This window comes from Schistocerca nitens, chromosome 5 (assembly GCF_023898315.1).
Source record: "Schistocerca nitens isolate TAMUIC-IGC-003100 chromosome 5, iqSchNite1.1, whole genome shotgun sequence".
Classification (NCBI taxonomy): Eukaryota; Metazoa; Arthropoda; class Insecta; order Orthoptera; family Acrididae; genus Schistocerca; species Schistocerca nitens.
Window position 1 is genome coordinate 120,641,001 of NC_064618.1, and position 18,207 is coordinate 120,659,207.

Consider the following 18,207-nt stretch of genomic DNA (forward strand, 5'->3'; position numbering starts at 1 on the left):
TAATTCTGTATGACAGTAAAAGACAAATACAGAATCCATAGCTGCTGTCAAAGAAACTAGTCACTACTGTAACACCTTTTTGACTTTCACAGGACTAATGACAGAGAAGATGATCAGTAGCTAAGCTCAGTAACACTAGAGAAGAGGACTATTATGACCTCTCAGAGTATGTTACTAAATATCTCCAAGGTATTGTAATCATACTGGCTAAAACAATTAATAAGGTTTTAAATGAAGGCACATCTCCAGAATGTTTGAAAATATCTGTTGTTAAACTAGTTCACAAGAAAGATGCGCCTACAGATAATTATTGACCTACATCACTTACACCTGCAGTACCAAAAATAATAGAATACTGTGTGCATGAATAGGTAAACCAATATTTGAGTCTAATGATATACTTAGCTCTTTATAATATTAGTTCTGGTCCAGCCTTTCTATAATCCAAGCAGTTGAAAGCATGATAACATAGGTGCACAAATGTTTCCAATAATAATAAATAATTTTTGCAACAATGTTGGATCTAAGGAACACATTTGTTATGGTGCCCCACTATATTTTCATCAGAAAACTTTGCCACTATGGCGTAGAAGACAATCCTCTATGACCAATGCAATTTAGTCAATCGGGAAAATATGAAACTTCCTGGCAGATTAAAACTATGTGCCCGACCGAGACGAACTCAGGACCTTTGCCTTTCGCAGGAAGTTTCATATCAGCGCACACTCCGCTACAGAGTGAAAATCTCATTCTGGAAACATCCCCCAGGCTGTGGCTAAGCCATGTCTCCGCAATATCCTTTCTTTCAGGAGTGCTAGTTCTGCAAGGTTCGCAGGAGAGCTTCTGTAAAGTTTGGAAGGTAGGAGACGAGATACTGGCAGAAGTAAAGCTGTGAGGCCGGGCGTGAGTCGTGCTTTGGTAGCTCAGATGGTAGAGCACTTGCCCGCGAAAGGCAAAGGTTCCGAGTTCGAGTCTCGGTCGGGCACACAGTTTTAATCTGCCAGGAAGTTTCATATCAGCGCACACTCCGCTGCAGAGTGAAAATCTCATTCTGTAATCAGGAAAATAAATAATGAAAATTAAGATTGTCTTCCACTTATAAAATGATTCCTTGTAAAGCATTAGTAGTAAGAAAACAGATTCACAAGTATAGCTACAGCCACAAGCACAGATATCACCCAATTTCACGCGGTCTGTTCTTGGATCTTTGTTGTACAGTATTGATACAGATGATGTACCCACAGTTCTGCAATGTGAACTATTGAGGTGACACAACAGTCATCTCATTTGACACCAATCTTTGAAATGTACACCACATTACGGTGGTAGTGTTGGAGAGATGTACCACTTAGTTTCAGGCGTATGTATTGCAGAAAAATGACAGTAAAACAGAAGATATCATATTCACTCTAAATGCTCCCAGTCAAAATAACAAAACAGTTAACCCAGCACACCAATGGCATAAAAATATTTGACTGAAGCTAAATATGTAATGTGTATTGGCTTGTAGCATTATTTATTTTGATCCTACATTAACTGATTACAAAAAGAAGTTTTCTTTGTTCCAGTCTCCTGGATAAGTCAAAGTCTTACTTACTACAGTTACATATTATTGCCTGGCATTATTATCTACACTGTTTCTAAATTTAGTTGAGAGAACAATGTAATATATATGGATTAAACATAAAACCAATTTGCTATTGCTATACAGTGATTAAGGAATTAACAGTTTGTGACACAGTCTTCAAATCTGAGATTCAAATATTTACTGTTTGTAACACAGTCTTAGATCTGAGAGTCATATATTTTTAGGTAGATGTCTTCCATCACCCAAGTGTACTAAATCTAGAAACTCATCTATTGAATACACAGGATCGTTTAGTAGCCATAATTTTAATTAATTTTTCTTTAGTTCTATAATTGGCAATTTGGAGATATTAGGATGGAAGGAATTCAGTAGTTTTATGCCTGTATACATAGTGAGGGCCTTTCTCATAAAGTGTTGTTCTGTGAGAGATGTTGTGCGGTCTCTCTCACCCTTTAGTGTTGTGTTCATGTGTTTCTTTATTAAGTGTTTTGTTAATGTTTACTGCCATAAAGATCATCTTAAGTATGTACAGGTTATAAACGGTTAGTATTTTAAATTCTTTAAACAAATTTCTGCAGGACTCCCTGGCACATTTCTTTCCCTTAATTTTAAGTGCCTTCTTTTGTAGGATAAGAACATTTTTCATATTACCTTTATCACTCAATCCCCATACCCCTGTCCCATAGCTTAGATGAGATTCAAATAGTGCAAAATATATTTGCCTCAGAATTGTAATACACTTACACATTTGTGCAGGATGATGGCAGCTTGTGACCTGTAGATATAGATCAGTATGTGTTGGCTTGCGGTAGACACTGTGTCCCAAGGTTCCATCTGCTTTCCTTCATACCAAAACATCAAGAAAAGGTAAAGTACCATCTTTTTCCACTTCCACTGTGAAGTTTATATTCGAATGGAGTGAATTCAGATGCTGAAGAAATGTAGGTAGAGTATCAAGTCCATGTGGCCACACCAAAAATGTATCATCCACATACTGCAGAAAACAAGAGGCTTTGTGAGTGGCTGACTGTAGTGCTTTGTCATCAAAGTCCTCCATAAAATAATTGGCCACCAAAGGAGACAGAGGGCTTCCCATGGTAACACTGTCTACTTCTTCAAAACTTTGGTCATGAAATAAGAAGTATGTTGAAGTAAGCACATGTTTATATAATGCTACTATGTACCCCTCAAACTTGTTAATAATGAGCTCCGAAGAGACCTGCAACGGCACTTTGAAAATAAAAACATAACAACATTACTTACTAAGAGATCCAATGATTGCAATCTAAGAGTTTTCAGGTGACCTATGAAATCTTCGGAGTTTTGAATGTGATGGTCGCACTTGCCTACGAGAGGCCCCAATAGTGACACATGGACTTGATACTCTACCTACATTTCTTCAGCATCTGAATTCACTTCATCCGAATATAAACTTCACAGTGGAAGTGGAAAAAGATGGTACTTTAGCTTTTCTTGATATTTTCGTATGAAGGAAAGCAGATGGAACTTTGGGACACGGTGTCTACCGCAAGCCAATGCATAATGATCTATATCTGCCAGCCACAAGCTGCCATCATCCTGCACAATGCGGTAGTGCATTATGTACGTTAGTTCATAGAGCACACGTGGTATGTGATCCTGAAAGCCTGTTGAGTGAAATACATTTCAAGACAGTGTTCTGACAAAATGGCTATTCTGAGAGAGAAATACGTAATGGATTCAGGCCCAGGAGTACAATCTGTGGAGCAGAATAAAGATACAAAGACACCCAACACTTTGGCCTTTCTGCCATATTTTGGTGCCATGTCATCAAGAATCAGAAGAGTCCTCAGAAGATATGGAATTAAGTGTGTCTTTCAACCATCTGCTAAACTGAGAAACCTGTTGGGTTTGGTTAAGGATGACCTTGGCCTGAGGAAATGTGTTGTGTACAAGATTCCTTGCCAATGTGGGTCAGCGTGTATAGGCCATACATGCTGCACAGTACAAAAATGCTGTGATGAACATCAACGTCATATATGCCTTTGTCAACCAGAAAAGTTGGCAATTTCGGAACACTGTCTGAATACAGGACATCAGATGATTTATGAAAAGATGGAAGTTTTATCCCTGGCATCATCTTTCTGGAATTGCATCATTAAAGAAGCAATATATATCCGTACAGCTAATAATCTCATCAACATGGATACAGGATTTCAACTGAACTCAGCTTGGAAGCCTACAGTGGCTGCTATTAAATCACGACACGAAAATCAAGATTCTTCGATAACAGGCTCGTCATAACATTGGTCTAGTATGGCCATCAGTTAGTAATGTATGCCACACTGTTGGCAAATGAAGTGTACAGCTCACATGCAGGAGAGCCACTTTGTGATTTTCGGCATAGGGACTTTGAATATGTCACCATCTAACTGCAAATCATTGTGCATGCGTGATTTCCACACCTGTGCATTCTTTGCATGCATGTTATAGAAACAGGGCATCGATGGGTGGATACCATCAGTCGTACCTAGCCACCAGCAAGGTTGAACCACCTGAAGAAGTCGGACAGTTACTCCAAGGAAATATTGTGGAATTTGCACAATGTGATCCGACAGCAAACCCGTGAAGACTACAATGTGTCATTATAATACTGGTCCAATCTACATTGCTTACCATGTTACTCAAATTAATTATATTTTGGTCTGTATTCATCCTATTATATCTATAGCAACTGTGTGTAGGAACCTTTTTCATGTTCACACCTAGTTCTACTGCATGGTGGCCTGACAAAGCACTTATAGTAAGAGAAGATGTAAGATCATAAAGATGTATACCAGTGATTATGTTATCTAATGCAGTCTGGCATGTTCCAGTCTCTCTGGTCTCAGTGTTGATCAGGTATCTCACATTATATTCAAGCAGAGTACACTTGAATAGTCTAGTGTGTAACTTATCTGCTAATACAGTTATGTTGAAATCTCCTATAATTACTAACTTATTCTTGTGTGATATAAAAACATTCTCTATCATGTCACAAAACTTTTTTATGAAAACTTCAAAGTTTCCACCTGGTGGTCTATATAAACATATAACATAAATTTCATTATTTGGTGTCTTTATACATGCTGCACATAATTCAATTGTCCCTTCTAATGAATATTTACTTATATTTACAGGATTAAAATCAAATGTGTCTTTTACATACACTGACACACACACCCACCTCTGATGGAAGATCTGCAAAACTTATGAGCTACAGGGTGGCGCATGATAATTCACCTGATTTATTCCATGAATAATACATTTGTTGTTGACAAGATTTGTAATTTATTAATGTAAAAGTAAAGAATACAGCTGGGAAATACAACCTAATGAATCACATGTTCAATATGAATGCCATTTTGGTTTACAACTTCTTCAAGTCGCACACATGCATTTCTGATAACTTTCAGACACAAATTTTCTGGAATTGTGCAGCAAACTCCACAATGATGGCCCTAAGTTGTACTGCATTTTTGGGTTTTCTGTGGTACACTTTCTCTTTAAGGAACCCCCAGAGGAAGGAGTCACATGGGTTAATGTCTGGGCTGTGGGGCAGCTACATTCCTCCTCCTACGTAACATTCTGGAAATCTGTTTGACAATACCCTAAGGCCAAGTCTTTCATGTAGGAAATCAAGTACTTCATTGGCAGTATGGGGGCATGCTCCATCCTGCATGAACCATTGTGTCTGCAATGGAAGACATGAGGCCATGAGTTGAGGAAAGAACTGGTTTTGCAGCATGTGAAAATAGCATTCAGTGGTTACTGTAGCATCGAAGAAGAACAAAAAGATGATTCCATAGTTTGACATCGTGACCCACACACCAACTTTGTCCCCATAGGTGTCTTTCACATGGATTATTCGTGGAGGTTTACAATCGAATGCTCTGTTCATTCACAATGTCGTTCACGTACAAATAAGCTTCATCAAAAAACCATGTGTTGTGTAGCACTGCCTCTCGGTCTTGCCTGATTGTCCACCTCGCAATCTGCAGTCTCCACTCCTTACCTCTTGCAGTAAGCTAATGTGCCACAGTCATCTTATATGGATACAAGCGAAGGTCAGGTTGAATAATTCTTTGTACAGATTGGTGTGAAATTCCCAACTTGTCACTGACTCTGTTGTTGATTTGCTCGGACTACAAGTCAGAGCCACTCAGACTGCTTCAATGTTTTGTGGCAAACATACGGTATGTGCATGTGGCCTCTGACAGTCCAAAACAGATCCAGTACCATCAAATTTTTTATGTAATCTGCATATTGCCTGTGGGCTGGGAGCCTGCCCTGTGCTGAAATGAGCACAAAACTTTCTCTGTGTCAATGTAACACTGTTCATCACTGTGAACAGTAACACAATCTTCATCTTTTGTGTGACGGTCAACCATTCTTTGTCCACCATCACAGCAAACTGAAATGGTGGACTCACAACGGAAGCAATGAACTCACAGTGACATCTGGAGTAATTTCTATGAAGTGCACAAAGTTGAGCACACAATTTGAAACGTATTGCACCAATAATATATTTGTAGGATAAAAATTCAGTCAGGTGACTTATTATGCACCACTATGTAGTACCATGTTAAGAGGTTTAAAAAGTTCTAATTTGGTATCAGATATCCAGTGTTCACTAATAGCAAGCACATCAGGCACACTTTCATTTACAAACACATCTAATTGTTGATATTTATTTCTCAGGCCCTGTACATTCTGGTGGATTATTTTATTTAAAGTCGTAAATACCGTGTTGCAGATTTCTCTGCTTTTCCAAATTAAATAATGTCGTATCTCTGTTTCTCTTTTGGGCTTCCTTCTCTTTCTGGTTTCCACTAAAAAATCATTTACATGGGATGGAGGTACTGGCTTCTGTCTGCTGTCTGAAGTTTTTTAGATGAGAGTACTGGTTTTGCTAATGTTGGAGTTGAATCTGCTGCTGTTGTGGATTGTTCTCCTGTTGCTAAAGATGGTTTTGTTGCTCTTGCTGTTGATTTTACTGCTGGTGTTAGGGCTAGCTCTGCAGTTGTTGGAGCTGTTACTGCATTTGCTGTTGTTACTGTAACTGTTCTCGGTGTTTTTACTGCTTTTGGTGGAGATACTGCTGCAGGAGTTTGTCCAGGTAACATTGATGCTGCTGCTGGTATCAGAGGTGGCTCTGCTGTTGATGAAGATCCTGCTGCTTTTGTTGTTGTTGTTGTTGTTGTTGCTGCTGTAATTGTTGCTGATGGTTTTAGTATTTTTGGTGGAAATAATTCTGCCGGTGCTTGCTTTAAAACTAATGGAGGTATGGTGCTCATCACAGTTTTCCCTTCCTCACACAGGGTTTTGGGCACAGCTTCTTTTGTGTCTTTAATGGAAGGAGTGTTTGATGAGCGTTTATGCTTGGAAGAATGGGCTGTTGAAGCTGATGGTAATGACATGCTGTCATAATGTTTGTTGAGTCCCTCCAACATTTCACTGATTTCCCCACTTGAAAATTTCTTGCCCTTTTTGTTCAGAGGTATCCCATGTTTCATGAAGTACTCCCTCTAAGAAAATGTATACATTTTGTATTTGGATACATTTTGCATATTTCCTGAAACTGTGAGCTGGTTTACACATGAAGTGGGATGAGATTATGTCTATATGGAATGCTAGTGACAATCACATTCTGCTTCTTAGTATTGTCCAGAAATTTGCTTAAGCTGTGCACAGCATTCAATATAACTCATTCCTGTACATGTCACTGGCACCTCCAGTTAAGAAGATCTAACGATTTGTGTGTTTTTTTTTTTTTTGTCTTTTAGGAAGTCCATTATAATTTCCTGCATTGGAGCACCTGGTTTAACACTACTGGAGGCTTTTAAGTCACGATGATTATTGAGAATTTCCGGTAGACCGCATCCATGGCTATCAGAGTAAATATTTAAGCCTACCTCATTTTCCATGCTGTTGGCAGTATACGATGTTATTGGTGAAATACTGATGTTTTAGCAGGTTCAATAAGAAGCTGAATCATGTTCTCTAATATTTTAATGTACTTTCTAGCTGGTTTTAGGTCTTTGTGTACTTCATTTTTCACATTTAGTTTGGGTTCAGCATTACATATCTCTGTGGCAGCTTCTCAACCATTATACAGATGATGACAGTCACACGAAAATACATTTTTGCAATTTACTTTTGCAAATCAGCATGAATGAGACCATATATGTTTTGCTGGACACATTGTAACACCAGTTTTCACTATTTCACCAAATGAGTGACACTTCACTGATGATAAAAACTCTAAGTTTATGGAGCAATTTTCAACAGCTTGTATACATGCAACCATTTTGAATCCTACTAGATCCATAGATCCATTTGTCATGGAACCTCAAACCTATTTTGGCGTTCACCTCAAAACTAACATGTGTATCTCATCCCACCCCCCCTCCCTAACACCCTCCTGTGCTTCTCCCACTAGGTCAGATCCTGGGCTAGAGCTGTCAACTTTTTTTTGTCGAAATAAGGGAGACTAGGACCAGACAAAATTAATATGCCAAACACAATTTATTTAAATCTTGAAACAGTTTTCTTGCACTGACTCACCAAAAAAGTTCTTCATAACAATTATAACCTGAAGGTCTACACTTATTTGTTGTTCAGCTTTCATTAAATCTATATTGCAACAGTTCCTATCATCAGACAATTTGCCATTCATGAGAGAAAAAAATCCAAGAATCGTATTTATCTTCTTGGCCATAATTCCTTTTGCCTCAGGCTCAGTCATCATGGATACCCACTTTTCAACTGTGCTACCACTGGTGGCAATTTTTGTATTTATTATATTTTTCAAAGACCAAAATTTCATAGTACAGGTTATCCTCATTTATGTCTACCTGAATATGAGTAAGCAGGTTCTAAAGTCATTAAAATTAACTGAGTTCTTTAGGGACAGTGGGAGCAAGGACTGAATTATAGCATTGTCAGAAATGTTTACATTTTTTAAAATGTAAGTATAAAAGGTATAAAATTCAACAAAATTATTTTGAATTCTCTTCTGATTGACAGGATCTAATCTATTTAAAATCTTGTGTGTATTGCTTCCAAAAATCAAGTCATCTTTTCTTTGCAAAATTTTCTTTGACAAAGCTTCAATGATGCAACAGGCCTCCATAGTTAAATCTGAAATCTCTAGATGTTTTGAGGTTTCCAAAATAATGTTTCCAATGTAAGAAAAAAAATTGAAGATATGCTTCCTGAATTAACATTTTGCTTGGATCCTCATCACTAAAATACAATTTCGAAGTGTTAGATGTTTCATTTGTGCTTTGAAAATAACTTATTATTGGCTCCCAGTTCTTTATTAGCCTTTCAACAGCTGATGTGAGGGACAGCCACCTGGCAGGAACATGCCTTAAAATAGCAGACCAATCAGTACCAACAAAATTTAAAAAAGATCTTAATTCTTTCCTGGATTTTGCTGAAAGCCAACAGCCTTGCCACAGTGGTAACACCAGTTCCCGTCAGATCACTGAAGTTAAGTGCTGTTGGGCTGGGCTTGCACTTGGATGATTGACCATTCAGTCTGCCGGGCACTGTTGGCAAACGGGGCTCACTCAACCCTTGTGAGGCAAACTGAGGAGCTACTAGATTGAGAAGTTGCGGCTCCGGTCTCGTATAAACTGACACATGGCCAGGAGAGTGGGGTGCTGACCACGTGCCCCTCCATATCTGCATCCAGTGATACCTGTGGGCTGAGGATGACACGGCGGCCAGTCGGCTCCATTGGGCCTTCATGGCCTGTTCAGATGGAGTTTAGTATTAGTTTATTATGCTGACACTGAAAAGCGTCCATAAATCTTAGTAACTATCATTTCTGTGTCTACATCTCAGAAATCTGAAGCAAATTTAGTACCATTATGGATTATGTGATTTGTGCAGTTTGCTTTAAATATTTTGTTATTTTTCTCACTCAATAATTTCATCATAATTGATACTAGCATTATCAGCACTATAAGGCAATATGTTATTTACATTTAATGAATGAGATTCAAGACTGTCTCCTGTCAAAGCATGAATACCACTAGCACCCTCATCTGCTTGTTCCCCAAATCTGATAGTTCATTTCTGATGCCAACACAAGGTTCAGAGTACCTGACTACTACAGGAAACATTTTCCTCTTCTTGAAATTCAACTCATCTGAAGCCACAGAAAAAAAAAGATGCTACACTTCTCTGAATCATTAAGCACATATAGGAAATCACTTACACTTCTAGGTGCTAATACATTTTTTGAAATAGTTTCTGCTTTCATCCTATCACAATGTATTTTTTTGGTCACATCTGAATCCATAAATACATTCTTTGCAAGTTTATTTGCACAGTCCATGCTAATATAACGTAGAGTGGGCCTCACTGTATGATACAGAAACTGTAACTCACCCACTGCAACTGTGTCGGATTAATCACTAGTGGGACTATCACTTAGGCATTGAAAATACCTGGGTATCTTAGATGTCTTACTTCCCCTAACTCTGCTTTTGTGTCCTTCAGTGTTGGCCTCAGTGTTGGCATACTGCTGACAGTCTGTACTACCACTATGTGCTATGTTGAATTCACACTTGCAAAGGGTGCAATACGCTTTAGAACTGTTTCCTTTTACAGGATTGACCTATAAATGAGTTTCTTTCCATATCTTCTGATACATACAGAAGTACTTTCCTCTCTTTTTCTGTAGAGTTTGGTTTCTTCCATTTTGCATAACTCGGATTGAGCAGAATGACTAAGAAACATGATAATTGCAACATGCCTCGCAACACCGTGTTATGTTCTGTGTTTCCTATAGGCCTATATTAATGTAGTAACTGTATCAATAATACTATGCTGTATCGATTAATTGATATTGCAACAATTGTCCAGCAATGAGATTTGAAAAATATGTGGCAGGTTTAAATTTTAATGTGTCATTTTCTGAAATATGGGAGACAGGAGATGCTCAAATATTCAGAAGAATACAGAAGTTCCTGTATGAAATTGATTAACCTGGAACAGTTATAACAGGTGCGGATTCAGGGTTCTGTTCTGGCTGAGGTCACAATTTGTTTCTGTATTTCTCCTTCTGCCAAATATAATTTGTTTTCATCCCAACCTTGATATGCCACAAATGCTTTACATTTTATTGAGGATACCAGCAATAATATGTATAAAATGTTTTAATTTAATAATAAAGAAGATTTATTTGTGTCAGTTCTTGGTACATTGCTGTAGCATAGCTGCCAAGAAATTACAGTTCTGAGAAGTTCTCCATTAGAAAATGGTTCATCCAAAAATTTTAGTAATACATGTTTCATGTGAATAACAGCAAGAAAACCTCTCAATTTTCTATGACATCACACTTCGCATTCTGTAAAATCAAAGTGTGCTCTCACCCTTATCCCTTTTTCACTTATCACTACAATTGTGAAGGCAGGCCTGCAGACAGTAAGTACACAAGGATGTAAGTGTGGGAAATGGTCTTACTTTCCGTATGTGTGTGGGAAAATCAGACTTTCTGTAATTTATTTGTTATTGGAGGGTATTTTATTGTCATACTTTACTCTGCTTCCTTTAGTTTGCGGTTCATTAAACATGTCATCTTTGTTGTTGGTCAGCCTGTGAATGGTCACCTTTTTATGGATGGATGTTTTCAGCAGCTGTTTGGGCCACAAGCCAATCAAAGTAGGTAGTTCCCAGTCAAGCAGCTTAAAACTATCCTATGTTAAATATTACTTGTAATTTTTTAGAATTTTTGTTTTAATTCTACTTTATATTCTGAAAGTTAGCTGAGAAATTTGAATATTTTAATATTTAACAATGTAAATACATTTAACAAAAAATACTCACCCCTGCCCTGTATCTGGTGTGACCATGATTAGAATACAAACAGAGTACATTTGAGATGTAATTTTGAATGAACACAATACATACCCTGTCTAGTGCCAGGTGCATCCCCTTGAGCGTGCAGTACTGTCACTCAGTGGTAGATTTTTGCAGCTAGATTCCTCCTTCTGCTCAGCAGTTCTGTCTGCTGGAACTGAGCTGCAATCTGTTCCAGCTTCCTCTTTCTCAGCACTGCTTTGTGTTCCTTTTTCATCTTGCTCTTCACTTTCTTCCTTCTTGTGCACCTCAATTCGCTCCTCACATTCATCGTCCCCATGCCTCCCCTTCTCCTCCTCCTCCTCCTCCTCCTCCTCCTCCTCCTCCTCCTCCTCCTCCTCCCCACTGAATTCTACTTCCTCTAGTGTTTCACATTCACCATTCTCATAGTCCATATCACTTTTGTCTTCCTCTTCACCTTCCCCCTCCTGCATACAAATTACTGCCTTCTGTTCTTCATCTTTCTTCTCCCTGTGCTCTTCTGTGACTTCTTGTTTCTCATTTACCAGCTCCTCTTCTTCTTCCTCATGTCCATCATTATTGTGCAGCCTCAGGACAAACGATTGACAGATTTTGCCTTTGTGATGCACCACCGTACGGAAGTGCAGGTGACTAAACTCATCACTTGCAGACCCTGAGATCAAATCAAAATACTCGTCATTTTCCTTGTACTTGAACGGTGGACCCAGCTCAGATATCTCCAATGAGCTGTTGATGATGGCCCGCCGCATTAAGGCCTCCCGCTCTAGAAGTAGCCTCTGGCTGCGTAACTGCATCCTCTTCTCATGACTCACGTTATGGTACAGGCACACTGACACCTGCAACAAGAAACTGACTTTCACTAAAGAGTGCCGTAGACTCTATGTTCACCTAACAGCTTCCGATGGAAAGTTTGTATCTTTGTTATGGATACACAAGAATTATCCAAGCTGTGAAATAATATAAGGATGAATAACAAGACAATCAAGGAAGTGAGGTCTGTAGGAAATAAAGGATTGTGTCCACTAGTTGGAAGAAAGCACAAGTCACACCCATGTATAAGAAATGCAGCAGAAGTTATACACAAAACAACTGTCCAATATCATTGAAATCACTCTGTCCTAAAATCTTAGAACATATTATGATCTCAAACATAATGAGGTATCCTGGACAGAATGTCCTCCACTATGGCAACCAGCATGGAAGCTGAAAAAAACATTGGTCATGGGAAACCCAGCTTGTTCTTTTCTCAGGTGATACACTGTTATTTACGGATCATGGCAGTAAGGAAGACTGAATATTTCTTGACTTCTACATCAAATGGTACATTCCACTGTATCAGCTATTAGGGTTTCTTCCCATTCCATTCATGTGTGGAGCACAACGAGAATGATTATTTGAATGCCTTTGTGCATGCAGTATTTATTCCAGTCTTATCCTCCTGATCTTATGTGAGCAATATGTAGGGGATTGTAATCTTTTCCTAGAATCATCATTTAAAGACAGTGCTTGAAACTTTGTTAATTGACTTTCTAGGGATAGTTTACATTTATCTTCAGAGTCCTCCAGTTTAGTTCCTTCAGAATCTCATCGACACTCTCCCATAGATTGAATAAACCTACGACTGTTCGTGCTGCCCTTCTCTGTACACATTCAGTATCTCCTGTTAGTTCTATTTGGTCTGGGTCTCACGCAGTATTCTACAACCGGTCACACAAGTGATTAGTAGGCAATCTCCTTTGTAGACTGATTGCGATTCCCCAGTATTCTACCAATAAACTGAAGTTTACCACCTGCTATAGCCATGACTGAGCCTATGTGATTGTTCCATGACATATTCCTGGAAAGTGTTAGACCCACGTATTTGTACAAGTTGGCTGTTTCAAAAGTGACTCATTGATATTATAGTCATTAGATCCTACATTTTTTTCATTTTGTGAAGTGCACGATTTTACATTTCTGAACATTTAAAGTAAGTTGCCAATCTTTACACCACTTTGAAATCTTATTGAGATCTGGCTAAATATTTGTGCACCTTCTTTCAGGTAGTACTTCATTATAGATAACTGCAACATCTGCAAAAGTCTGAGGTTACTATTGATATTCTCTGCAAGATCATTATTTTACAACACAAACAGCAAGAGTCCCAAAATACTTCCATGGGGCACATCTGAGTTTACTTCTATATCTGATGATGACACTCCATTCAAAATAACATGCTGCATCCTCCCTATGAAAAAGTCCTCAATTCAGTCACAAATTTCACTTAATACCCCACATGACTTTACTTTTGACAGTAGGTGTAGGTGTGATACTGAGTCAAATGCTTTTTGGGAATCAAAAAATGAAGCATCTACCTGACTACTTCCAAAGCTTTCAGTGCATCATGTGAGGAAAGTGCAAGCTTCCAAAAAGTATTTGGCTCAGTACCACATCTATGCTCATTATTTAAAGTACAATGATGTGTCAAGCAAAAATTTGTGGTTGAACTGAGGATTTATTGGCAGGAGGGACACAGCATGTATCTCAGATGGAGAATTATCAACATTTGTAGAAGTAACTTCAGGTGTGCCCCCACTGAAGTGTGTTCAGACTCTTGCTGTTCATGCTATATGTCAATGAGCTTGGAGATAACATAAATAATAACCTCAAACTCTTTTCAGATGATCCAATTATATATTATTAATTACTGTCTGAAAAAGGTTGTAGAAATATTCAGTCAGATCTGATACAATTTCCATTCCCAAAATGAAATATGTTGATATCCTCTGGCTGCAATGTCAAGTGAATCACAATTAGCATTGATCAGCTCTTACAAATTCTTGGGTGTTTGGGTAAAAAAAGAACAAAAAGAAAAAAAATCAACTTGTACAATGTCAGCTATGAACATCTTTACATCTCTTATAAATATAAGTTGCCCACATAATTCAGCACAACAGTCTCCCTGCACTTACAGAAAGGAACACATTTAAACAATAAACCATAGTTTAACACTGGATTCTGAAATTTATCTATATATTGTTTAAAGAGCAGGAAAAAATTATCTTTCATTTGGACAATATAATATTTGTACATTCAAATAAATTTCATCTTTAGATATCAATTATTCATAAAATGTTCAAATTTTAAATACATTGTCCGAAGCTGATTTGTGATGTAAACAAAAATGACTGCAGTGAGTTATCCACCAAAGACACTTTCACATTAAAACTGCATCAATATATTCAGCATAGTGAAATACATTTTAAGTAAGTATGCCAGTCTGACATGAATCAAATTACATAATGACCAATGAGATACACACATGTGTATTAACATTTGCTTAGAACATGAAACAATTTTGTTTGAAAATACCAACCGCTTTGTACATCCTACAAGCAGACAACACTGGTACTTAATACAGATTCAAAAGTCCAAGACTTCAGCAGTGTGTAAGATCTGACTTGTTTCCAGCAAAATATTTGCTAAGGCTGCAATTAATGTGAATGAGATATTTCTAGCAAAAAAGGGCACCGTGTACTGGAACTACCATATACAAGTGCATTAATCATAGTGGGTTATTAGCTGTCAGTTGTATAGATTGTTCGGGCATTGGCAATTCTCTGTGTCACCTACAAAATTGAGTTCTTATGGCTTGACATGTCTAAAAACTGACCAATGTATTTCTATAAAAAATGGCAGTCTTTAGAGTTTTGCTCCCCCTGCCCCCGCCCTCTTTGTATAAGTTTCTGCTGGCATTGATTGTCTTGGGAAGAAGTACCTGAGATTATGTAAGCTGAAGGAAAAGTAAATGAGTGTCACTATCTCTGTGGTTGGATTTAGCATTTCTGGTGGGAACACAGCACCTGGTAGATAGAATTTGCAGCTGTAGACATCATCTGTCAGAATAGTCATTTTCTGTAAGCTGTCTATTAAAATATCATACATTTAATAATCATGATTTACTATTAGAATATTTATTCTCCAAAGTCACCACCCCATTGTTGTCGTATACCTCACTGGTGTATTGCTCACAGGAATTTGGGATAGCAATTCAAGAATTCCTTTCACTTGTCCAAATGACTGATTTTCCTTTCAGCATGAATCCCCATCATCCAGTCTCCTACAATATCCACACTTGGGATGTGACAACCCATTATTATCCATGCTACAGGAAACTGCATAAATATGTATGCTTTGATACAGAACATCAAGAGCACTAATACAAAGTAAGTATGGGTGAATACCAAGGAGGGTTCAGGAAAAGACATTCAACTGCTGAACAAATCATCAGTTTTAAATGCATCTTCTCTAACCAAAACACAGAAATAAGAAATTTGAAGTGACTTTCTTAAATTTCAAAATGGCATATGATACAATTGACCAAACATTCTCAAAATCCTGAAACAAGGATGGGGACTTGTCCAAAAAACTGGTAAACTGAGAATTCTGTAAATCTCACACCTCAGTTTAATCAAATGAAATTGTGTGGTTCCAGGGACATTTCCAAATCTCAGATATCTATGATGTATAAATGCAGTTTGAAGAGGCAGATGAAAATTTGTACCAAGGTTTGGATTCAGACTCCGGTCACCTGCCCACTAGGCAGATGTGCCAACTACTACTTCACATTGGCACAGTGGATTTGCACAACTGCCAGGGTGGTGTAGTTAGTGCATCTGCCTTGTGAGCAGGAAACCTGAGTTTGAGTCGTGGCCTTGGTACAAATTTTCCTTTGTTATTTCAGTCAGCAAAACACTAAAGAAAACTGACAGTTCCAGGAATATTAAACTTCCCCCCAACATTGATAAAATTGAAGGAAGATATGAAGGATTTATATATTCTTTTTATAGACACCAAACTGCAGCACTTCCAATCTAAATACAAAGCCTGTAGAAAAACATACAGGGATGCACTTAAGACATTAAAGGCACAGATGTATGCTGAAGAGGTGAGGCAATCTAGTAACGTTAGCAAAACAGTGTTGACTATAGTAAAAAAGGAAATTGGAGGAAGTGACAATGCAGTGTGCAATAACATAATAAGTGACAATGAAAAACTGCTGAGTGAGCCAAAGGAAGTACGTGAGAGATTAATAGACCACTTTAGAAAGACGAGTAGGGAGGATGAGATTGACCCATCACAGGTGATAAATCAAAATAATGTCAATAACTCATTCTTCCTGAGGTGTGTTACAGAATTGGAAATCCTGAAAACCATTTCCATCTTAAAAGCAATTACATCCAGTGGCTGGGATGACATCTCATTGAAATTCCTGAAGGAATACAATAATGAAATAATATATTAAAGCCACTACAACATTTAATAAACAGCTCTTTCAGTCAGGGGTCATTCCCTGACCTGTTAAAAGTCACTGAAATAAGACCAGTGCACAAAAAAGGAATAACTACAGATATACAAAATTATAAGCCTATTTCATTTACATCAGTACTTAGTAAGCAGTTGGAAAGGCTACTTCTTGATCAACTTGAAGCGTTTTTCTGTAAGTACAATCTATTAAAAAACTTTCAGCATGGTTTCAGGAAGCCCAGTCTACAATAACAGCTGTAGCTACATTTTTGCAAGTGGTACTGAATAAACTTGATGATGGAAACAAAGTTATTGGCACCTTTTTAATTCCACAAAATTCAAACCTAGTAAATTATGCTGGCGATTCCTCCTACATACGTTGGGGCCCTACAAAACATGTAGCAGTGCAAAATAATGCAGAGAACATTAGCCTCATCACAGAATATCTCACCAAAAACAAATTGACACTAAATAAGGACAAGACAATTCTGATGGAGTTTCTGCTAAATTATAAATCAAGACAAGTGGATACAGAACCAGAGCTATCAGTTGGAACAATTGATAAACATAAATTCCTGGGTATTACAGTAGACAAACATCTTACATGGAAGGAGAACATCAGCTACAAGTGTAAAAAAATCTCCTGTAACACGTACTGCTACAACACCTTTCTAGCATAATAGTGCAACCTGTTTTAAGACAAATCCATTTGGGACTTATACACTCCCACCTGCATGCAATATGGTATTGAGATTTGGAGTGTGGCACCAAAGGTATATATGCATAGAGCTTTTAGAGCCCAGAAATGAGCAATTAGGATAAGAGCTAATATTATTAAGCATGAGTCCTGAAAAGAATACCCCATTAAGTATAACATACTAACAGTGTATACATTGTATATTCTCAGAACTACACGGTTTGCAAAAGCAAATATGGAGCATAGTGTAATCAATAGTGAGATCCATAATTATAATTCAAGAAAAAGAGAAGAGTACCACATAAAATTTAGTAATAAAAGAGCAACAGACATGGTCCATTTTCTGCTGGAAGACATTTTTTATAACAGATTGCCAAATAATAAAAAATTGTCAAAAGGAACCATATTTAAGACAAAATTGAAGCAACTGTGAATTGATAAATTTTTGTACTCCATCAAGGATTTTTAATGTTATTGTGTATAATTTATCATTACTTCTAAACATTTTTAATGCTCTTGTGTTTGTAAACTGGATATGTCCACGACCATTAAGTTATTATTGTGTGGACAAATAAACCATTCATTCATTCATTCATATAGATCCTTTCTGTTTAGCTTTGTGGCTTTAGGTATCATTTTCGTATTTATTTTTCAACTATGAAGTATTTCTCTACCCTTGTTAGGTGCTCACTTGAGCGACTTTCATCTCTGCTGCTGGCTCATTGTCATTTGTCGAAAAATAAATGTCGGTAGAGAGAAG